This window comes from Arachis ipaensis, chromosome B2 (genome assembly GCF_059453495.1).
Source record: "Arachis ipaensis isolate K30076 ecotype BB chromosome B2, ASM5945349v1, whole genome shotgun sequence".
NCBI classification, from domain to species: Eukaryota; Viridiplantae; Streptophyta; class Magnoliopsida; order Fabales; family Fabaceae; genus Arachis; species Arachis ipaensis.
In genome coordinates, this window is record NC_142437.1 from 76,163,704 (window position 1) to 76,187,540 (window position 23,837).

At 38.8% G+C, this 23,837-nt stretch overlaps 2 non-coding genes across 2 annotated transcripts; both read left to right on the forward strand.

Moving 5' to 3' along the window:
- The first annotated feature begins 6,192 nt into the window (after nucleotides 1-6,192).
- Nucleotides 6,193-6,300, forward strand: LOC148574446 (small nucleolar RNA R71). The gene has a single exon (XR_015905800.1). It is a non-coding gene; the product is annotated as a small nucleolar RNA R71 (small nucleolar RNA).
- Nucleotides 6,301-22,482: 16,182 nt separating this feature from the next.
- LOC148574447 (small nucleolar RNA R71) lies at nucleotides 22,483-22,590 on the forward strand. The gene has a single exon (XR_015906582.1). It is a non-coding gene; the product is annotated as a small nucleolar RNA R71 (small nucleolar RNA).
- Nucleotides 22,591-23,837: the final 1,247 nt, after the last annotated feature.

Sequence of the window (23,837 nt, forward strand, 5' to 3'; positions counted from 1 at the left end):
CGATCATATTGGAATAGGATTCAGTAATCCTTTTGCATCTGTCACTACGCCCAGCACTCGCGAGTTTGAAGCTCGTCACAACCATCCCTTCCCAGATCCTACTCGGAATACCATAGATAAGGTTTAGACTTTTCGGATCTCAAGAATGGCCGCTAAAAATTCTAGCCTATACCACGAAGACTCTGATCTCATGGAATGGAAGGCTCAGTTGTCAGGCAAGGCAACCATGTGTCATGAACCAGGAGGCTAAGAGATACGCACTCAAGCTATCGCAAGTAGAACGGAAGTGGTTGTCAGGCACGCATTCATAGGTGAGAATGATGATGAGTGTCACGGATCATCACCTTCCTCATGTTGAAGAACAAGTGTATATCTTAGATAAGAAATAGGCTTGAATTGAATAGAAAAACAATAGTACTTCGCATTAATTCATGAGGAACAGCAGAGCTCCACACCTTAATCTATGGGGTGTAGAAACTCTACCATTGAAAATACGTAAGTGATAATGGTCTAGGCATGGCCGAATGGCCAGCCCCCATAAAGGTCTAAGATAGCATAAAACTGATCAAAGATGTCTAATACAATAGTAAAAGATCCTATTTATATCAGACTAGTTACTAGGGTTTACAGAAATGAGTAAATGATGCAGAAATCCACTTCCGGGGCCCACTTGGTGTGTGCTTGGGCTGAGCATTGAGCTTTACACGTGTAGAGGCTTCTCTTGGAGTTGAACGCCAGTTTGTAACCTGTTTTTGGCGTTTAACTCCACTTTGCAACCTGTTTCTGGCGTTTAACTCCAGAATAGGGCAGGAAGATGGCGTTGAATGCCAGTTTGCGTCGTCTAAACTTGGGAAAGGTATAGACTATTATATATTGTTGGAAATCCCTGGATGTCTACTTTCCAACGCAATTGAGAGCGCGCCATTTGGAGTTCTGTAGCTCCAGAAAATCCACTTTGAGTGCAGGGAGGTCAGAATCCAACAGCATCTGCAGTCCTTCTTCAACCTCTGAATCTGATTTTTGCTCAAGTCCCTCAATTTCAGCCAGAAAATACATGAAATCATAGAAAAACACACAAACTCATAGTGAAGTCCAGAAATGTGATTTTTATTTAAAAAATAATAAAAATATATTAAAAACTAACTAAATTATACTAAAAACTATGTAAAAACAATGCCAAAAAGCATATACATTATCCGCTCATCACAACACCAAACTTAAATTGTTGCTTGTCCCCAAGCAACTGAAAATCAAATAGGATAAAAAGAAGAGAATATACTATAAATTCCAAAATATCAATGAAACTTAGCTCCAATCAGATGAGCGGGACTTGCAGCTTTTTGCCTCTTGAATAGTTTTGGCATCTCACTTTATCCATTGAAGTTCAGAATGATTGGCATCTATAGGAAGCTACAATTTAGATAGTGTTATTGATTCTCCTAGTTCAGTATGTTGATTCTTGAACACAGCTACTTTATGAGTCTTGGCCGTAGCCCTAAGCACTTTATTTTTCAGTATTACCACCGGATACATAAATGCCACAGACACATAACTGGGTGAACCTTTTCAGATTGTGACTCAGCTTTGCTAAAGTCCCCAATTAGAGGTGTCCAGGGTTCTTAAGCACACTCTTTTTTTACTTTGGACCTTGACTTTAACCGCTCAGTCTCAAGTTTTCACTTGACACCTTCACGCCACAAGCACATGGTTAGGGACAGCTTGGTTTAGCCGCTTAGACCAGGATTTTATTCCTTTAGGCCCTCCTATCCACTGATGCTCAAAGCCTTGGATCCTTTTTATTACCCTTGCCTTTTGGTTTTAAGGGCTATTGGCTTTTTGCTCTTGCCTTTTGGTTTTAAGAGTTTTTGGCTTTTTTTTTTCTGCTTGCTTTTTCTTTTTCTTTCTTTTTTTTTTTCGCCACTTTTTTTTCTCCTTTTTTTTTTCACAAGCTCTTCTCTATTCACTGCTTTTTCTTGCTTCAAGAATCAATTTTTATGATTTTTCAGATTATCAATAACATTTCTCCTTTTCATCATTCTTTCAAGAGCCAACATATTTAACATTCATAAACCACAATTTCAAAAGACATATGCACTGTTCAAGCATTCATTCAGAAAACAAAAAGTATTGTCACCACATCAAAATAATTAAACTAGTTTCAAGGATGAATTTGAAACCCTGTACTTCTTGTTCTTTTGTTTTTAGAACAGTTTTTAATTAAGAGAGGTGATGGATTCATAGGACATTCATAGCTTTAAGACATAGACACTTAGACACTAATGATCATATAGTAAAGACACAAACATAAATAAAACATAAAGCATAATAAACGAAAAACAGGAAATTAAGAACAAGGAGATTAAGGAACGGGTCCACCTTAGTGAGGGTGACGTCTTCCTCTTCTTGAAGAACCAATGGTGCTCTTGAGCTCCTCTATGTCTCTTCCTTGTCTTTGTTGCTCCTCCCTCATAGCTCTTTGATCTTCTCTAATCTCATGGAGGATGATGGAATGCTCTTGGTGTTCCATCCTTAGTTGTCCCATGTTGGAACTTAGTTCTCCTAGGGAGGTGTTGATTTGCTCCCAATAGTTTTGTAGAGGAAAGTGCATCCCTTGAGGTATCTCAGGGATTTCATGGTGAGGAATTTCCTCATGCTCTTGTTGAGGTCTATGATCTCTTGTTTGATCCATCCTTTTCTTAGTGATGGGCTTGTCCTCTTCAATGAGGATGTCTCCCTCTATGTCAATTCCAGCCGAATTGCAGAGGTGGCAAATAAGGTGAGGAAAGGATAACCTTGCCAAAGTAGAGGACTTGTCAGCCACCTTGTAGAGTTCTTGAGGTATAATCTCATGAACTTCCACTTCCTCCCCAATCATGATACTATGGATCATGATGGCCCGGTCTATAGTAACTTCAGACCGGTTGCTAGTGGAAATGATTGAGCGTTGAATAAACTCCAACCATCCTCTAGCTACAGGCTTAAGGTCCAGTCTTCTCAATTGAACCGGCTTGCCTCTTGAGTCAACTTTCCATTGAACTCCTTCCACACATATGTCCATGAGGACTTGGTCCAACCTTTGATCAAAGTTGACCCTTCTAGTGTAGGGGCGTGCATTTTCTTCCATCATTGGCAAGTTGAACGCCAGCCTTATATTTTTCGGACTAAAATCTAAGTATTTTCCCCGAACCATGGTAAGCCAGTGCTTTGGATTCGGGTTCACACTTTGATCATAGTTCCTAGTGATCCACGCGTTTGCATAGAACTCTTGAACCATTAAGATCCCAACTTGTTGAATGGGGTTGGTGAGAACTTTCCAACCTCTTCTTCGGATCTCATGTCGGATCTCCGGATACTCATTCTTTTTGAGCTTGAAAGGAACCTCAGGGATCACTTTCTTCTTGGCCACAACTTCATAGAAGTGGTCTTGATGGACATTTGAGATGAATCTCTCCATCTCCCATGACTCAGAGGTGGAAGCAATTGCCTTCCCTTTCCTCTTTCTTGAGGTTTCTCTGGCCTTAGGTGCCATTAATGGTTATGGAAAAACAAAAAGATATGCTTTTACCACACCAAACTTAAAATGTTTGCTCGTCCCCGAGCAAAAGAAGAAAGAAAGAAGGAGAAGAAGAAGAAAAATGGAGGAGAGGGAGAGAGGTGTGTGTTCGGCCAAGGGGAAGAAGAAAGGGTTGTGTTGTGTGAAAATGAAGAAGGAAAGAGGGGTTTATATAGGAGTGAGGGAAAGTTTAGGGTTCGGTCATTAGGGTTAGGTTTGGGAGGGAAAAGAATTTGAATTTTGGAGGTAGGTGGGGTTTTTGGGGAAGAGAGGATGGATGTGAATGGTGAAGAGGTGATGGGGAAGAGTGATTGAGGTGATTGGTGAGGGGTATTCGTGGAAGAGAGTTATGAAAAGGTGTGAAAAGGAGAGAAGAAAATGTGGGGATCCTGTGGGGTCCACAAATCCTGAGGGGATCCTGTGGGGTCCACAGATCCTGTGAGGTCAAAGACTTAACATCCCTGCTCCAAATAGGCGTGTAAAACACCCTTAGCATGCATGTCTGGCGTTAAACGCCAGCTTGCTACTTGTTTTTGGCATTAAACGCCCAAATGTAGCCTGTTTCTGGCGTTTAACGCCACTCCCATGCTCTGTTCTGACATTAAACACCAGTCTGGTGCTTGTTTCTGGCGTTTAACGTCAGGTAGATGCTTGTTTCTGGCGTTAAACGCCAACTTGGTGCTTGTTTCTGGCGTTAAACGCCAGAAAGATGCTTGTTTCTGGCGTTCAAACGCCAAAATGCTCCTCCTCCAGGGTGTGCTATTTTTTTATGCTATTTTTCATTTTATTTTTGATTTTTTTGTAGTTTTTGTGACTCCACATGATCATCAACCTAATAAAATACGAAATAGAAATAAAAAAAAATAGATATAATTAAATAACATTGGGTTGCCTCCCAACAAGCGCTTATTTAATGTCAATAGCTTGACAGTGAGCTCTTATGGAGCCTCACAGATGTTCAGAGCAATGTTGGGACCTCCCAACACCAAACTTAGAGTTTGAATGTGGGGGTTCAATACCAAACTTAGAGTTTGGTTGTGGCCTTCCAACACCAAACTTAGAGTTTGACTGTGGGGGCTTTAGTTGACTCTGCAGTGAGAGAAACTTTCCATGCTTCCTCTCCATGGTTACAGAAGGAGATCTTTGAGTTTTAAACACAAGGTTGTCCTCATTCAGTTGAAGGACCAATTCTCCTCTGTCCACATCAATCACAGCTCTTGCTGTAGCTAGAAAGGGTCTTCCAAGGATGATGGATTCATCCTCATCCTTCCCAGTGTCTAGGATTATAAAATCAGCAGGGATGTAAAGGCCTTCAACCTTTACTAGCATGTCCTCTACTTGTCCATAAGCCTGTTTTCTTGAGTTGTCTGCCATCTCTAATGAAATTTTGGCAGCTTGCACCTCAAAGATCCCAAGTTTCTCCATTACAGAGAGTGGCATTAAGTTTATTCCTGACCCAGGTCACACAGAGCCTTCTCAAAGGTCATGGTGCCTATGTTACAGGGAATTAGGAATTTACCAGGATCCTGTTTCTTTTGAGGTAATTTCTGCCTATCCAATGCATTTAGTTCATTGGTGAGCAAGGGAGGTTCATCTTCCCAAGTCTCATTACCAAATTATTTGGCATTCAGCTTCATGATTGCACCAAGGTACTTAGCAACTTGCTCTTCAGTAATGTCTTCATTCTCTTCAGAAGAAGAATACTCATCAGAGCTCATGAAGGGCAGAAGGAGGTTCAATGGAATCTCTATGGTCTCTAGATGAGTCTCAGATTCCTTTGGTTCCTCAAAGGAAAACTCCTTATTGGTCACTGAGCGTCCCAGGAGGTTTTTCTCACTAGGATTCACATCCTCCTCCTCCTCTTTGGGTTCGGCCACACCAAATAAGGTAATGGCCTTGCACTCTCTTTTTGGATTCTCTTCTGAATTGCTTGGGAGAGTACTAGGAGGAATTTCAGTGACTCTTTTACTCAGTTGGCCCACTTGTGCCTCCAAATTTCTAATGGAGGACCTTGTTTTATTCATGAAACTTAAAGTGGCCTTAGATAGATCAGAGACTATATTTGCTAAGCTAGATGGATTCTGCTTAGAATTCTCTGTCTGTTGCTGAGTGGATGATGGAAAAGGCTTGCTATTGCTAAACCTGTTTCTTCCATAATTATTAAAGCCTTGTTGAGGCTTTTGTTGATCCTTCCATGAGAAATTTGGGTAATTTCTCCATGAGGGATTATAGGTGTTTCCATAGGGTTCCCCCATGTAATTCACCTCTGCTATTGCAGGGTTCTCAGGATCATAAGCTTCTTCTTCAGAAGATGCCTCTTGAGTACTGTTGGATGCAGCTTGCATTCCATTCAGACTCTGAGAAATCATATTGACTTGCTGAGTCAATATTTTGTTCTGAGCCAATATTGCATTCAGAGCATCAATTTCAAGAACTCCCTTCCTCTGAGGCGTCCCATTACTCACAGGATTCCTTTCAGAAGTGTACATGAACTGGTTATTAGCAACCATGTCAATGAGTTCCTGAGCTTCTGCAGGCGTTTTCTTTAGGTGAATAGATCCACCTGCAGAATGGTCCAATGACATCTTTGATAACTCAGACAGACCATCATAGAGTATATCTAGGATAGTCCATTCTGAAAGCATGTCAGAAGGACACTTTTTGGTCAGTTGCTTATATCTCTCCCAAGCTTCATAGAGGGATTCACCGTCCTTCTGTCTAAAGGTTTGAACATCCACTCTAAGCTTACTAAGCTTTTGAGGAGGAAAGAACTTGGCTAAGAAAGCCGTGACTAGCTTATCCCAAGAGTTTAGGCTATCTTTAGGTTGAGAGTGCAACCATATTCTAGCTCTGTCTCTTACAGCAAACGGGAAAATCATGAGCCTGTAGACTTCAGAGTCAACCCCATTGGTCTTAATAGTATCACAGATCTGCAAGAATTCAGTTAAGAACTGAAAAGGATCTTCTGATGGAAGTCCAGAAAACTTGCAATTCTGTTCCATCAGAGAAACTCATTGAGGTTTAAGCTCAAAATTGTTTGCTCCAATGGCAGGGATTGAGATGCTTCTTCCATGTAAGTTGGAATTTGGTGCAGTAAAGTCACCAAGCATCTTCCTTGCATTGTTATTATTTTCGGCCATGTCTCTTTCTTTTTCGAAAATTTCAGTAAAGTCCTCTTCAGAGTGTTGTGTTTTATCTTCTCTTAGCTTCCTCTTCAGAGTCCTTTCAGGTTCCGGATTAGCTTCAACAAGAATGTTCTTATCCTTGCTCCTGCTCATGTGAAAAAGAAGAGAACACAAAAGAAAATATGGAATCCTCTATGTCACAGTATAGAGATTCCTTATGTAAGTATAAGAAGAGAAGAGTAGCAAAAAGAAAAAGATAAGAATCCAAACACAGGGGAGAGGAATGGGTTCAAATTCTTGAGTGAAAGAGGGGTGTTAGTAGATGAATAAATAAACAGAAGGGGATGAGAGATGAGAGAATTCGAAAATTAAACAAAATAAAAATAAAAATAAAAATTTTTGTTTTTAATTTAAAAATTAAAGTTAAAATTTGAAAATTTTAAAATAAAATAAAATTAAATTAAAATTTAAAACAATTAGTTAATTAAAAAGGAATTTTGAAAAAAATGGAGGTGATTTTCGAAAATTAGAGAGAGAATTAGTTAGGTAGTTTTGAAAAAGATATGATTGAAATAGTAAATTTTTAAAATCAAACAAAAGTTAAGTAGTTGATTGAAAAAGATTTGAAAATCAATTTTTGAAAAGATAAGGAGTTAGAAAAGAAGTTAGAAAAGATTTTGAAATTGATTTTGAAAAAGAAATTTAAAAAGATTTGATTTTGAAAATTAAAGTTGATTACTTGACTAACAAGAAACTAAAAAGATATGATTTAAAATTTAAAGAATGAACCTTTCTTAATAGGCAAGTAACAAACTTGAAATTTTTGAATCAATCACATTAATTGTTAGCATTAATTTCAAAAATATGAAATAGAAATAAGAAAAAGATTTTGAAAATTTCGAAATTATGAAAGAAAAAATGAAAAAGATTTGATTTTTGAAAAAGATTTGAAAAAGATTTGAAAAAGATAGATCATATGGTGGAGGTTGTTGCCATGAAGATTGATCATATGCATGTGGCTCCTCCCACCTTTGATTGTTCCATCCTTGATACACATCCTCATTGTAGCCCTCATTTCCTACAACATAATTAGACCCAAACTCATAGTCAAAGTGAGAATTCATAACGAAAAGAGAAAATAGAAACAAAAGCTAGTAAGAATTAATGAAACAAAGTCCTAAAGCTAGCAAAAACTAACAAGCAATCCAAGAATAAAGCTATTCACAATAGTCACATATATACAATAACCAATAACATAACACCATTGCAACTCCCCGGCAACGGCGCCATTTTGATGAATGATTTATTGATGGTAAAGAATTTCATAAATGAAATCTCGTTGCAAGTATAGTTTCTAAACCAACAATAATCCTTTCATACAAAAATTTGGTTGTCACAAGTAACAAACCCCTATAAAAATAACCGAAGTATTCAAACCTCGGGTCGTACTCCCTAGGAATTGCAATAAAGTATTCTTGTTATTGGTTATGAAGTATGTTTGGGGTTTTTAAGATGAGAAACAAGAAAAACAAGAATTGTAAGTTGCAAAAGAAATAATCTAACAACTAGAAAAGCTCTTGGCAAGGTATGAGAACTAGAAGTCCTATCCTAGCTATCCTTATCAATTGTGATGAAAATTATTCATTGCTCCCACTTAGTTAACCTCTAACTATGAAGGAAAGTCAAGTGGATAAATTAACTTGATCCCACAAGTCCTAGCCTAATCATGATGAAAGACTAGCTTTAGTGGCATTCAAGTTAATTAGCAACTTCTAATTATCAATCAACAAAGGAGTTTGATAATTCAAGAGTCACCAATTACTCTACCTAGGCCAAGAGGAACAAAATCTAACTCATAACTAAAAGAGGCATTCCAACAAACACATAGAAAGCAATAAAAGTAAACAACATGAATTGCAAGAATTAAAGAGAGATCTAACTACAAAGGCAATAGATCCATAATAGAAAATCAAAGCAACATGAAAAGACATGGAAATCATAAATTGCATTGAAAGAGAAATAGAGATCTACATAAGAATTAATAAAGCAAAAGGAAAATTGAAGCAAGAGAAGAAGTAGATCTAAATCTAAGAAATTAACCTAAACCTAATCCTAATTCTAGACAGAAGAGAGAGCTTCTCTCTCTAGAAACTAACTTTTCCTCCAAAACTAAACTAAAACTAAACTAATTGGTCTAGATTGTTGAATAGCATCAGAAATGAGTTGGATCTGGGCCTGGGAATCCCAGAAATCGCCCCCAGCAGATTCAGTATAAGTGGGTCACGTGCGAGCACCGACGCGTGCGCGTGGGTCACGCGTACGCGTCGCCATGAAACGTCACTTTCCATGCGTGCGCTGATAAAGCCCGTCTTTAGGGTTTATCATGTATAGAATGTAAGGATTTTATCAATGATCTTCCACACTTATTTATATAAAACTGCATGATCTTGTGTTCCCTTCCCAACTTTGCTTCATAGATGAAAATATGCTTCTTTGCATCAAAATTGATATATTGTAATCCTCCTCTATTACCATTCGATGCCTTGATCCGTTCGTTAAGTGGTTTCAGAAGTTATAGGACAAAAATGGCTGAGAGGAGTGAAGGAAGCATGCATGAATGGAAGGAGCATGGAATAAAGCAAGTTTTGGAACTTGGGCATGTGCGCGCACGTGAACCATACGCGTACGCACGGATGTGTACCCCCAGAGCCGGCTGGGTGGAGCCGAGATGAGAAGCCGGCGCACTTATATGGCTGGGCTATATTTCCTATGATGCTCGCGCACATTATGCGCCTGCGCGCGGATCACAGAAGACCCCAGGTGCGCGTACGCACCGATGTGCGCACGTGATTTTTTAAAAGGAAAACGTGTCCAGCGATTTCAGGGAGTCCCAGGACTAGTTTTGGAGCAGAATTTTGGAGGGAAAAGCTTAAGAAGACCAAGGATTAGGAGTGTTAGGACAATTAGTCATAATTCTAGATATTTTAAGGAGTTAGTTATATTTTGTTTTTAGAGAGAGAAACTCCAAATTCTCTCTAGGATTTCACTTCCTCCATTACAAGTTTTCTTTGATTTCTTGGTGAGATCTATTGCTAATTCACTTTTGTTTTGATACAAGTTGTAGATCCACTCTTCTTCTACTCTTAGTTGATGTTCTTTTGATTCAATCTCTTAGATCTAGATTGGTTTAACTTTGTTAATTTGAATTTGGATTAATGAATTGTGAAATTTCATTCAATTGCTTGATTGTTGATGATTATTTGGATTAGATAGCTTTAATTCAATTTTCTTCTCTCAATTACATCATGTCTTCTATGATTTCCTACCAATTGTTTGTGATAATGACAACCCTAGCTATGGAGTAGATTTCTCTTACTTGGCTTAGGGGTTGAGTTATTGGAGACACTTGAATAGTGGATATCAATTATAGATTATGAATTGAGAATTGCTAATTGACTTGGAGTGCACTAAAGCTAGACTTTCCTAGGGTGAGACTAGGACTTGTGACTCAAGTTAGTTACTCTCAATTGACTTTTCTCTATTGTTAGGGGGTTAACTAAGTGAAGCAACAATCAATTCTTATCATAATTGAAGGAAGCTATAATGATGAAACTTCCAATACTTACCCTTGGCCAAGGCCTTTATTTCAATTAATTGTTGTTTGCTCTTGTTAGCTTGAATTCTTGCACCAACTCTCAAAACCACAAAAGATTTCCTAATCAATGATGTGCATTCTAAGGCAATTCCTAGGGAGAACGACCCGGGATCAACACTCTCGGTCATAGATTTTAGAATTGTTTGATGCGATATTTGCGTGTTGGTTAGACTATACTCACGCTTGAATTCATTATTAATTTCTAACTGGCATAAGAATATTTCGGTTCATCAAAATGGCGCTGTTGTCGGGAAATTACTTTGGTGTGCCATTCTATTGGTTAGTGTGAATATGTTAATATGTGGATACTTGCATTTCTCTCTTGATTATTTGTTTGTTTGATTGTTAGTTAGAATTAGTCTTTGCTTAGATACCAATTGATGTCATGAGCTTCTTATCTCCTTCATTGTATGACGCGTTCACTACCAAATCCGAGCTTAGCATCATTTGATTCGGAAATTGAAAGAACTTTGCTTCATATTAGGCAAGCTCAGAGGCGGTTAGCCTTTGAGGAAGGTGAAAAGGTTCTTACCAATTCACCAACCATATTACCGTCATCCAACGAAGGCACTAATTACTCTTTCATTGATACTACTAATAGTTCTTCATAAATTGAGTTTAGAGCTTGATTATGTATCTATCTTTGGAAATTCTACTTATATACTTGTCTCTTTGGTTTGGTTTTTTGTATAAGCCTTCTATCTAATCGCTTTTCGAGTGTGACGGGTGTTCGACCTTGTTTTGTTCATCTTTCCTTCTAAGGCTCCTAGTTAAACTATTCTTCAAATATATATATATATATATATATATATATATATATATATATATATATATATATATATATATATATATATATTTGTTTTAGAGGTCGTAGCGCCTCACCACTTTTGATTTACGTCCTAGGCATAAATTAAAGCTCTATGTGGTAGGGTGTTACACTGGGGACTACCATCCTTACTGTTGCCTACAAAAACTGTACCACTGGGAAAAATCTGTTTAACTACTGAGGGCTGACCAGAAGTTGTGGCGGAAGTCCCAATAGGTTCTATGGTGAAAGGATCAGAGGAAAGAGTAGAAAAAGACTCTATCGACATATCCAAACCTATTGGAGGAGACTCAGGGATGTAGTCATCGACGATAGGGGTAGGCTCAGGCACTGCCTGACCATCCTGCTATGTTGGAATAGGACCTCCATGCATGTGATCAAAAGGATGATGGACAGAATCGGGATATAACCAAGATAGCGGAAAAACATACGATGCATCAGGATCAAAGAAAGGTAGAGCTAGCAGGTGCTAAAAGGGATGATCTCTAACTACGTACTTACAGACTCAAGGCTCCGCATCCACCATATAGAAGCTGTGAAGGATAGGATTGTCATACACATAAGGCTGCTCGAGCTCATAGAAGATGATACCTGTCTCCATCTGAATCGGGTAGGAAGATAGTAAGTAAGAACTAGGAAGTTCTTAGTAGGGTCAAGGTGAAACAAGTTAATTTACTTTTTATATAACGACTGTATGTCCCAGATCAATTAGCCCATAACAAAAGAACAAAATCAAACAGTAACATAACATACAACTACAAGAACCAAATTAACACACACAAGTGATATGCGCAACTAAGTATGATATATGTCTAGCCCTAGTGTAGGTAATGAGCTCTGATACGTGAAAATTAAATTTCACACGTATGAACTAACCGACAAGTATACCGGGTCGCATCAAGTAATATAACTCACTGAGAGTGAGGTCGATCCTACGAGGATTGATGGATCAGGCAACTTTAGTGAGGTGATTAGTCTAGTTAAGAGAATATTGATGAATTAAGTGAAATTTGATTGACAGAATGTAAATTGCAAGAAATCTAAAGTGCTGAATGTAAATTGCTTGAAGCTTAGATGGCAAGAAATTTAAATGACTGAAACTTAAAGAGCAAGAGAGTAAAAGAGCTGAATCTTAAATTGCAAGAAATGTAAATGGCTGGAATCTTGGAATGCAAGAAAGTAAAAGTGTAGAATCTAAATTGCAATGAAACTTAAATTGCATGAATTGTAAAGGGAGTTAGGTACTGGGAATTAAGAGCAGTGAACAATTGCAAATTAAATTGAAATCAGAGAGATCTAAACTGGAGAAATTCAAGGAAAATAATTCATCATGGATTGGAGATACTGTAATCCATCATGAATCAAATGGGTCTCAACTCCTTTCTCAATCATATGAGTAGATCTATTGCGGATTGAAATTAATTGAATCCCAATTCCTTGGCAATCCAATCTCTCTAATCACAATCAATCTTGCCAATTCCTTAATCTAATTGTCATGAGAAGAGTTAGAGCATATTCTCTCATCCATAAGCCTCACAAACTCTCAAAACCTCAATTCCTCCCGAATGGTGTTAGTTAAAAGAATTGTGAAGGATAGAGCTCCAATTCTAATGCAAGTGATTCCCCTTCCGAGGCTCACACAAGCATTCAGTAGAATTAAACCCCCTTCCTGAGTGAATAATCCACAATCAAAACAGAAATTACTCTATAGCTACCCAAATGAATTGAGAAGAAGAAGAATTTTCATTAATTTATTATGATCACAATAGAGCTCCTCCCAATAATGAAAATGGGATTTAGTGACTCATAGCTCTAAGTCTCAACAGAAATCTCAAACTGGAAATTAAATTGAGCATTGAAAAGGAAGAGAAAATGGAATTGAAAAGCCAAAATGAAACTGGAAAATTAGAATTTAAAACTGGAAAATAAAACTGTCAACAGAAAGTAGAGTCTCAGCAGAAAGTAAAATTCAAAAGTGCAAAGTACAAAAGAGATATAAAAGAAAAAGAATCTCCCCAAAACTAGATCCCCCAAGCCCGCTAACGATCCAAAATACCCTATATTTATACTAGTGTACTTGCTTCTTCAGGTGTACTTGGAAACTCTTTAAAAATGGGCTTTTTTGTTGGTACTCGGATCCTGCTCCAAAAGAACGTAGCGCTTTCAGGAAAACGGAGCGCTCAGGCATCGACGCGTACGCGTCCCACATGCATGCCCGTCGTTCTTCATTTTGGAACTAGCGACGCGTACGCGTCACCTACGCGTGCGCGTCACCTACGCGTGCGCGTCACCTACGCGTGCGCGTCACCTACGCGTGCGCGTCACCTACGCGTTCGCGTCACCTACGCGTGCGCGTCACCTACGTGTGTGCGTCGTTTCTCTCTACAGACCTTGTCACACGTACGCATTCTCCTACGCATACGCGTCTCTTGTAGCGCTCTCCTTGAGAGCATAGCGCTCTTGCTAACAACGCTCACCCACACGTATGCGTGGCCTTCAAAAGTGCCATTTCTACGATGCCGCTCAGCCCACGCGTTTGCGTGGATCTTCACAAATATCACTTCCACATGCACGCGTCTCCCACGCGTACACGTGGATGGTGATTCTTCAATCCTCATTTTAAAAGTGTCGCAGGAACTGTTGGGTGGAGAGCATAGCGCTCGTGGCTGAAGAACGCTCCTCATATCCACGCGTACGCGTCACCCACGCGTATGCGTCGCTAGCAAAACTTCCTTGGTGAAGAACGCAGCGCTATTTGAAAGAGAACGTAGCGCCAAGGGTTATGTTGCAGGGGAGCATAGCGTTCTTCATCTTGAGTGAGCGTAGCGCTAAGGTATTGTGCTCTTCACTCATGTCAAAGCAAAATAATAATACATCAAAGCTCTGCCTTTCCCTTGCTTCTTTTCCACCAAATATCAATCAAACAATTGCATTAAAGTTTGCTATAATCATAAGGTTTTTTCCACCATTCATATCATCAAGTAAAATTTGCATAAAATCTTATGAAGAAGCACATAAACAACCATGTTTAATTGAATCAGGGGATGCATGGAATTCCAATCCAATTACTTACTTATTGCCTAAGAAATGCATGAAAACTAAGTAATAATAAATGAAAAAGGCTTGTGAAACTAGCCTAAGATGACTTGTCATCACAATACCAAACTTAAATCTTGCTTTTCCCCAATCAAGTACTAAAGCATAAGGAAAATGAATGAAATCAGAGAGAGGTATAATCCCTTTATTGGAAGACATTCAATACTGGTTAATGGGATTTTCATGCATGGTGTCTTAGTGATTTTTATTCTGTGGCTAAGGTATTAACATTCCTTTGGATCCTTACTTGTATTACACAAAAAATGAGACTTGGTGTTGCTTGGTCCTTAGTTATTCTTGCTCTCTTTCTTTTGATTGAGATTTATTGTTTAGCTGAGGCTTAATGCTATGTGTTAAGGCAGCTCTTTAGAGTAAGCTTTCAGCCAGCATTCCCGCCCTAGTTGGTTCAAGATGCTAGGTGTTGAGACACCCCTAAGGGCTTACTTGCTCGAGCCTCTCCTTAGCACACACACATCACAGACATCTAGCTTGTTTTGTTCTTTGGAAATTGATGCCCAGCACCTCTTTGGGTCACTAGATGCTTTGTCTCAAAGTAGCTCTTGATGATGGACTTTCGGTTGGCAATCTTGGGTTAGTTAATCCAAGTTTCCAGGTGATGAAGCACCCCTTAGAACCTAGTTATCCAAGCTTATCTTTGTACAAGATCATCACAGGCATATATCCAAATCTCAAGCTATTGGTGCCCAGCCTTGTTTATTTCTTTTTGTTTCTTTCTTTTGCACTTTTTTTCCTTTTAGTATGGACCTTTTTCATTTGTCAAATCTCATGGAATGTAACTCAAGTTCATATCTCAAAGTCATGCCAATCTTTATCCTTATTCATAAATCAGCTAATGAACCAGCACATACTACCACATAACCTTATTCTGTCTCCTATCAAAATAGACCTTTACTCTTTCTTTGTTTCATATCAATTTTTCTTTTATTCAAGCATGGGAAATAAAGCATACAACTTAAGCAAGATGGCATTATCTAAGCATTTTAAACTAGCAAGCCATACAGCATAAAAACAAACAAACATGCAGGCAACAAATGACTCATAACTATCAGGACACAAATCAACAGGTGTACAATTGTACTTCCAATCTAAAACATTTTAGACTAGAAACAGTTAAGCAACAATACAACTTCTTGGTGTCTTCTCGTTTTCTCCTTGTTACCATCATCTGCAGCTTTTGTATACTTCTTTGTCTCCTTGGATGATGATGCATCTTTCCCTCCAAGAGATTGATTGACTTTCCTGCAAAGTTATTGGAAGTTGCTTGTTCCCGAAGAACTTGCAAATTGGTTAGTATGCATGTATGTTTGTAGGCTTCTGAACTTAGATTGGTGTGTGAACACCAAACTTAGTTCATTGCCTTATGCAGCAAATTGTGTACATGCAGAAAGCCTCGTGTGATTTTATTAAGAAAACAAACTATAAACTAGAAAACATAATATGAACTAGAAAATAGACTATGACTAGAAAACAAACTATGAACTAGAAACTAAGTAATTGTTAAGTAGTTTCTCTGATTGTTTGGAGCTGACACTTAGTCATGCTGAGGGTGTAATGTGTTCTTAGTGAAATCTTTGGTGGAACATCAAACTTAGTATCCAACATTTACCCCTGAATTACTTTGGTGTGCAACACCAAACTTAGCTCCTTGCAATTGGTGCACGAAATTGTGATCTCTGGTAATAGCTCCAAAAATTTGGTCCTCTAATCTCAATTCATAATTTGTCACAACTTCGATACAACTAACCAGCAAGTGCACTGGGTCGTCCAAGTAATAAACCTTACGTGAGTAAGGGTCGATCCCACGGAGATTGTTGGTATGAAGCAAGCTATGGTCACCTTGTAAATCTCAGTCAGGCGGATATAAAATAGTTATGGAGTTTTCAAAAATAAATAATAAACTAAGGATAGAAACACTTATGTAATTCATTGGTGAGAATTTCAGATAAGCGTGTAGAGATGCTTTCGTTCCTCTGAATCTCTGCTTTTCCGCTGTCTTCATCCAATCAGTCTTACTCCTTTCCATGGCTGGCTTTATGCAAGGGTATCACCGTTGTCAATGGTTACATCCCCTCCTCTTGTGAAAATGGTCCAAATGCTCTGTCACAGCACGGCTAATCATCTGAGGTTCCCGATCATGCTGGAATATGATTCACCCTCCTTTTGCGTCTGTCACTACGCCCAGCAATCGCGAGTTTGAAGCTCGTCACAGTCATTCAATCCCAGAATCCTACTCAGAATACCACAGACAAGGTTTAGACTTTCCGGATTCTCATGAATGCCGCCATAAATCTGGCTTACACCACGAAGATTTTGATTAAGAGATCCAAGAGATAATCATTCAATCGAAGGTAGAACGGAAGTGGTTGTCAGGCACGCATTCATAGGGAATGATGATGATTGTCACATTCATCACATTCAGGTTGAAGTGCGAATGAATATCTTAGAAGCGGAATAAGTTGAATTGAATAGAAAAACAATAGTACTTTGCATTAATCTTTGAGGAACAGCAGAGCTCCACAACTTAATCTATGGAGTGTAGAAACTCTACCGTTGAAAATACATAAGTGATAATGGAGTTCATTGGTCTCGGCCCCAGAGGGGAACCGGAGTAACCAAGACTTGATCCGAAGATGAAAATACAATAGTAAAAAGTTCTATTTATACTAAACTAGTTACTAGGGTTTACAGAAATAAGTAATTGATGCATAAATCCACTTCCGGGGCCCACTTGGTGTGTGCTTGGACTGAGCTTGAATGTTACACGTGGAGAGGTCATTCTTGGAGTTGAACGCCAGCTTTTGTGCCATTTTGGGCGTTGAACTCTACTTTGCAACTTGTTGTTGGCGCTGGACGCCAGAATTGGGCAGAGAGCTGGCGTTGAACGCCAGTTTGTGTCGTATGAACTTGGGAAAAGTATGGACTATTATATATTTCTGGAAATCCTTGGATGTCTACTTTCCAACGCAATTGGAAGCACACCATTTTGAGTTCTGTAGCTCCAGGAAATCCATTTTGAGTGCAGGGAGGTCAGAATCCAACAGCATCAGCAGTCCTTCTTCAACCTCTGAATCTGATTTTTGCTCAAGTCCCTCAATTTCAGCCAGAAAATACCTGAAATCACAGAAAAACACACAAACTCATAGTAAAGTCCAGAAATGTGAATTTAACATAAAAACTAATGAAAACATCCCTAAAAGTAACTAGATTCTACTAAAAACATACTAAAAACAATGCCAAAAAGCGTATAAATTATCCGCTCATCACAACACCAAACTTAAATTGTTGCTTGTCCCCAAGCAACTGAAAATCAAATAGGATAAAAAGAATAGAATATACTATAAATTCCAAACTATCAATGAAACATAGCTCCAATCAGATGAGCGGGACTTGTAGCTTTTTGCCTCTTGAATAGTTTTGGCATCTCACTTCATCCATTGAAGTTCAGAATGATTGGCTTCTATAGGAACTCAGAGTTCAGATAGTGTTATTGATTCTCCTAGTTCAGTATGATGATTCTTGAACACAGCTATTTTATGAGTCTTGGCCGTGGCCCTAAGCACCTTGTTTTCCAGTATTACCACCGGATACATAAATGCCACAGACACATAATTGGGTGAATCTTTTCAGATTGTGACTCAGCTTTGCTAAAGTCCCCAATTAGAGGTGTCTAGGGTTCTTAAGCACACTCTTTTTTTTCTTGCTTTGGACCTTGACTTTAACCGCTCAGTCTCAAGTTTTCACTTGACACCTTCACGCCACAAGCACATGGTTAGGGACAGCTTGGTTTAGCCGCTTAGGCCAGGATTTTATTCCTTTAGGCCCTCCTATCCACTGATGCTCAAAGCCTTGGGATCCTTTTTATTTGCCCTTGCCTTTTGGTTTTAAGGGTTATTGGCTTTTTGCTCTTGCCTTTTGGTTTTAAGAGCTTTGGCTTTTTCTGCTTGCTTTTTCTTTTTTCTTTCTATTTTTTTCTACAAGCTTTGTTCTTTGCTGCTTTTTCTTGCTTCAAGAATCATTTTTATGATTTTTCAGATTATCAAATAACATGTCTCCTTGTCATCATTCTTTCAAGAGCCAACATATTTAACATTCTTAAACAACAACTGCAAAAGACATATGCACTGTTCAAGCATTCATTCAGAAAACAAGAAGCATTGTCACCACATCAATATAATTAAACTAAGTTCAAGGATAAATTCGAAACTCATGTACTTCTTGTTCTTTTGAATTAAAACAGTTTTCATTTAAGAGAGGTGATGGATTCATAGGACATTCATAACTTTAAGACAAAGTTACTAATTACTAATGATCATGTAATGAAGACACAAACATGGATAAGCACTTAACATAGAGAAAACGAAAAACAGAGAATGTAAGAACAAGGAATGAGTCCACTTTAGTGATGGTGGCGTTTCCTTCTTGAGGAACCTATGATGTCCTTGAGCTCTTCTATGTCTCTTCCTTGTCTTTGTTGCTCCTCCCTCATTGCTTTTTGATCTTCTCTTATTTCATGAAGGATGATGGAGTGCTCTTGATGTTCCACCCTTAGTTGTCCCATGTTGGAACTTAATTCTCCTAGGGAGGTGTTGATTTTCTCCCAATAATTTTGTGGAGGAAAATGCATTGGAGGCATCTCCGGGATCTCATGGTGATGAGCTTCATGCTCCTCTTGAGCTCCATGAATGGGCTCTCTTGCTTGCTCCATCCTTTTCTTAGTGATGGGCTTCTCTTCCTCAATGGGAATGTCTCCTTATATGGAAGCTCCAGCTGAGTAACAGAGATGGCAAATAAGATGAGGAAAAGCTAGCCTTTCCATGGGGAGGACTTTTCGGCTATTTTATAGAGTTCAAGGGAGATGACTTCATGAACTTCTACTTCCTCTCCAATCATGATGCTATGAATCATGATGGCCCGATCCACAGTAACTTTGGATCGGTTGCTGGTGGGGATGATGGAGCGTTGTATGAACTCTAACCATCCTCTAGCTACAGGCTTGAGGTCTAGTCTTCTTAGTTGAACCGGCTTGCCTTTGGAGTCAATCTTCCATTGAGCTCCTTCCACACATATGTCCCTGAGGACTTGGTCCAACCTTTGATTAAAGTTGACCTTTCTAGTGTAGGGGCGTGCATCTCCTTGCATCATAGGCAAGTTAAACGCCAACCTCACATTTTCCGGACTAAAATCTAAGTATTTCCCCCGAACCATTGTAATATAATTCTTTGGGTTTGGGTTCTTACTTTGATCATGGTTCCTAGTGATCCATGCATTGGCATAGAACTCTTGAACCATTAGGATGCCGACTTGTTGGATAGGGTTTGTTAGAACTTCCCAACCTCTTCTTTGGATTTCAAGTCGGATCTCCGGATACTCATACTTCTTGAGCTTGAAAGGGACTTCGGGGATCACCTTCTTCTTGGCCACAACATCATAGAAGTGGTCTTGATGAGCTTTGGAGATGAATCTTTCCTTCTTCTATGACTCGGAGGTGGAAGCTTTTGTCTTCCCTTTCCCTTTTCTAGAGGATTCTCCGGTCTTGGGTACCATCAATGGTAATGGAAAAACAAAAAGCTTATGCTTTTACCACACCAAACATAAAATATTGCTCGCCCTCGAGCAAGAGAAGAAAGAATAGATGAAGAAGAAGAAGAAAATATGGAGGAGAGGAGGGAGATGTGTTTCGGCTAAGAAGGGAAAAAGAGGGTTATTTTATGTGAAAATGAAGAAGAATGGAGGGCTTTATATAGAGAAGGGAGGGGGGGTAAGGTTTGGCCATATAGGGTGGGTTTAGGTGGGAAATTGATTTTGAATTTTGAAGGTAGGTGGGATTTATGAGGTAGGTTTATGGGGAAGAGTGGATGGATGTGAGTGGTGAAGTGGTGATAGGGAAGAGAGATTGAGGTGATTGGTGAAGAGTTTTGGGAAAGAGTGTTTATGGGATTATGTGAAAGAGGGGTGAGAAAAAGTGAGTGGAGGTAGGTGGGGATCCTATGGGGTCCACAGATCCTGAGGTGTTCAAGGATTTACAATCTTGCACCAAATTAGGCATGCAAAATGCCCTTGCACACAACTCTGGGCGTTCAGCGCCAGATTGGTGCTTGTTCTGGGCGTTGAACGCCCATTTGTGGCCCATTTCTGGCGTTGAACGCCAGAACCATGCTTGTTCTGCGCGTTCAGCGCCAGCTTTTCTCCAGGGTGCATTTCTGGCGTTCAAACGCCCAGATGCTGCCCATTTCTGGTGTTCAGCGCCAGAACCATGCTCTGTTCTGGCGTTGAACGCCCAAAAGATGCTTCTTACTGGCGTTTAAATGCCAGTAAGGTCTTCCTCCAAGGTGTGATTTTTCTTCTGCTATTTTTGATTCCATTTTCAATTTTTATATTTATTTTGTGACTCCACATGATCATGAACCTAATAAAACATGAAAGAACAATAAAATTAGATAAATAAAAATTGGGTTACCTCCCAACAAGCGCTTCTTTAATGTCAATAGCTTGACAGTGGGCTCTCATGGAGCCTCACAGATGTTCAGAGCATTGTTGAGATCTCCCAACACCAAACTTAGAGTTTGGATATGGAAGTTCAACACCAAACTTAGAGTTTGGTTGTGGCCTCCCAACACCAAACTTAGAGTTTGACTGTGGGGGCTCTGGTTGACTCTGTTTTGAGAAAAGCTTTTTATGCTTCCTCTCCATGTTTACAGAAAGATGACCTCGAGTTTTAAACACAAGGGAGTCCTCATTCAATTGAAGGACTAATTCTCCTCTGTCAACATCAATCACAGCTCTTACTGTGGCTAGGAAGGGTCTTCCAAGGATGATGGATTCATCCTCATCCTTCCCAGTATCTAGGACTATGAAATCAGCAGGGATGTAAAGGCCTTCAACCTTTACTAACACGTCCTCTACTTGTCCATAAGCCTGTTTTCTCGAATTGTCTGCCATCTCTAATGAGATTTTAGCAGCTTGCACCCCATAGATTCCGAGTTTCTCTATTACAGAGAGGGACATGAGGTTTATCCCTGAACCAAGGTCACACAGAGCCTTTTCAAAGATCATGTTGCCTATGGTACAAGGTATTACGAACTTTTCAGGATCCTGTTTCTTCTGAGGCAATCTCAGTTGATCCAGATCACTTAGTTTATTGGTGAACAAGGGAGGTTCATCTTTCCAAGTCTCAATACCAAATAATTTGGCATTCAGCTTCATGATTGCACTAAGAAACTTGGCAGCTTGCTCTTCAGTAACATCCTCATTCTCTTCAGAAGAGGAATACTCATCAGAGCTCATGAATGGCATAAGAAGGTTCAATGGAATCTCTATGGTCTCTAGATGAGTCTCAGATTCCTTTGGTTCCTCAGAGGGAAACTCCTTATTGATCACTGGACGTCCCAGGAGGTCTTCTTCCTTGGGATTCACGTCCTCTCCCTCCCTTACAGGTTCGGCCATGGTAATTAACTCAATGGCCTTGCACTCTCCTTTTGGATTCTCTTCTGTATTGCTTGGGAGAGTACTATGAGGGATTTCAGTGATCCTTTTACTCAGCTGGCCCACTTGTGCCTCCAAATTTCTAATGGAAGACCTTGTTTCATTCATGAAACTTACAGTGGCCTTGGACAGATCAGAGACTAAGTTTGCTAAATTAGAGGTATTTTGTTCAGAGTTCTCTGTCTGTTGCTGAGTGGATGATGGAAAAGGTTTACTATTGTTAAACCTATTTCTTCCACCATTATTAAAGCCTTGTTGAGGCTTTTGTTGATCCTTCCATGAGAGATTTGGGTGATTTCTCCATGACGGATTATATGTGTTTCCATATGGTTCACCCATATAATTTACCTCTGCTATTGCAGGGTTCTCAGGATCATAAGCTTCTTCTTCAGAAGATGCCTCTTGAGTACTGTTGGATGTAGCTTGCATTCCATTCAGACTCTGAGAAATCATATTGACTTGCTGAGTCAATATTTTATTCTGAGCCAATATGGCATTCAGAGTATCAATTTCAAGAACTCCCTTCTTCATAGGCGTCCCATTACTTACAGGATTCCTCTCAGAAGTGTACATGAACTGGTTATTAGCAACCATGTCAATGAGTTCTTGAGCTTCTGCAGGTGTTTTCTTTAGGTGAATGGATCCACCTGCAGAGGCCCTCCAATGATATTTTAGCTAATTCAGACAGACCATCATAGAATATGTCCAGGATGGTCCATTCTAAAAGCATGTCAGAAGGACACTTTTTGGTCAGTCCTTTGTATCTCTCCCAAGCTTCATAGAGGGATTCACCTTCTTTCTGTCTAAAGGTCTGAACATCCACTCTAAGCTTACTCAGCTTTTGAGGAGGAAAGAACTTGGCTAAGAAATCCTTGAGCAGCTTATCCCAAGAGTTCAGGCTATCCTTAGGTTGAGAGTCCAACCATACTCTAGCTCTGTCTCTTACAGCAAAAGGGAAAAGCATGAGCCTGTAGACTTCAGGATCTACTCCATTAGTCTTAACAGTATCATATATCTGCAAGAATTTAGTTAAGAACTGAAAAGGATCTTCAGATGGAAGTCCATGAAACTTGCAGTTCTGCTGCATCAGAAAAACTAATTGAGGTTTCAGCTCAAAATTGTTTGCTCTAATGGCATGAATGGAGATGCTTCTTCTATGTAAATTGGAATTAGGTACAGTAAAGTCACCAAGCATCCTCCTTGCATTATTATTATTTTCGGCTGCCATCTCCTCTTCTTGTTCGAAAATTTCTAAAAGGTGCTTGCTGGATTGTTGTAATTTAGCTTCTCTTAGTTTCTTCTTCAGAGTCCTTTCAGGTTCTGGATCTGCTTCAACAAGAATGTTCTTGTCCTTGCTCCTGCTCATATGAAAAAGAGGGACAGAAAAATAATAATATAGGGGTCCTTTTTACCACAGTATAGAGGTCCCTGTGTGAGTAGAAGAAAAGAAGAAGAAAAGAGAGAAAGAGAATTTTCAAAAATAATTTTTGAAAAAGAGTTAGTGATTTTCGAAAATAGTTTTTGAAAAAGGTTAATAATTTTTTCAAAAATTAAAATCAAAAATTAAAATAATTAGTTAATTAAAAAGAAATTTTGAAAAAGAGGGAAGATATTTTTGAAAATTAGAGAGAGAGAGTTAGTTAGGTAGTTTTGAAAAAGATAAGAAAAAAACAAAAAGTTAGTTAGTTAGTTGAAACAAATTTGAGAATCAATTTTGAAAAGATAAGAAGATAGGAAGTTAGAAAAGATATTTTAAAATCAAATTTTTGAAAAAGATAAGATTTTGAAAAAGATAAGATAGAAAGATATTTTTGAAAAGATATGATTGAAATTAGTTTTGAAAAAGATTTGATTTTTAAAATCACAATTAATGACTTGATTCACAAGAAATCACAAGATATGATTCTAGAACTCAAAGTTTGAATCTTTCTTAACAAGCAAGTAACAAACTTGAAATTTTTGAATCAAAACATTAATTGATGAGGATATTTTCGAAAATTATGAGATAAAAGTAAGAAAAAGATTTTTGAAAAATATTTTTATAATTTTCAAAAATAAAAAAAGAAAAATGAAAAAGAT